This window comes from Penaeus monodon, chromosome 22 (genome assembly GCF_015228065.2).
Source record: "Penaeus monodon isolate SGIC_2016 chromosome 22, NSTDA_Pmon_1, whole genome shotgun sequence".
In the NCBI taxonomy this organism is placed as follows: domain Eukaryota; kingdom Metazoa; phylum Arthropoda; class Malacostraca; order Decapoda; family Penaeidae; genus Penaeus; species Penaeus monodon.
Genome location: NC_051407.1, coordinates 22287237 through 22287453, shown reverse-complemented (window position 1 = coordinate 22287453; position 217 = coordinate 22287237). Strand labels below are relative to the sequence as shown.

At 52.5% G+C, this 217-nt stretch overlaps 1 protein-coding gene across 1 annotated transcript in view; it reads left to right on the top strand.

Annotated features, from left to right (window-relative positions):
• Positions 1 to 217, top strand: part of LOC119587001 (puratrophin-1-like) — a gene marked incomplete at its 3' end in the record, with an annotated part of 105327 nt that overhangs the window by 47507 nt on the left and 57603 nt on the right.

Sequence of the window (217 nt, the reverse complement as noted above, 5' to 3'; positions counted from 1 at the left end):
ACAGCCATTCTCGCATTTTTCTTGGGGCTCGACCTTGACGCTCCTGTCCCTGCCTCGACCAGGGCCAAGGCATAATGACCCTTACAGGAGCCTTCTCGCCGCGAAATTAATTGGCCTGTCAATGCATCTTACCGTGATACTTTTTAAAGCCCCTCCCGTCGGACGTAAGCTTTTGGGGAAGAAAGTTTCGGGCGAGTAGAGGGTGGATACGCTATGT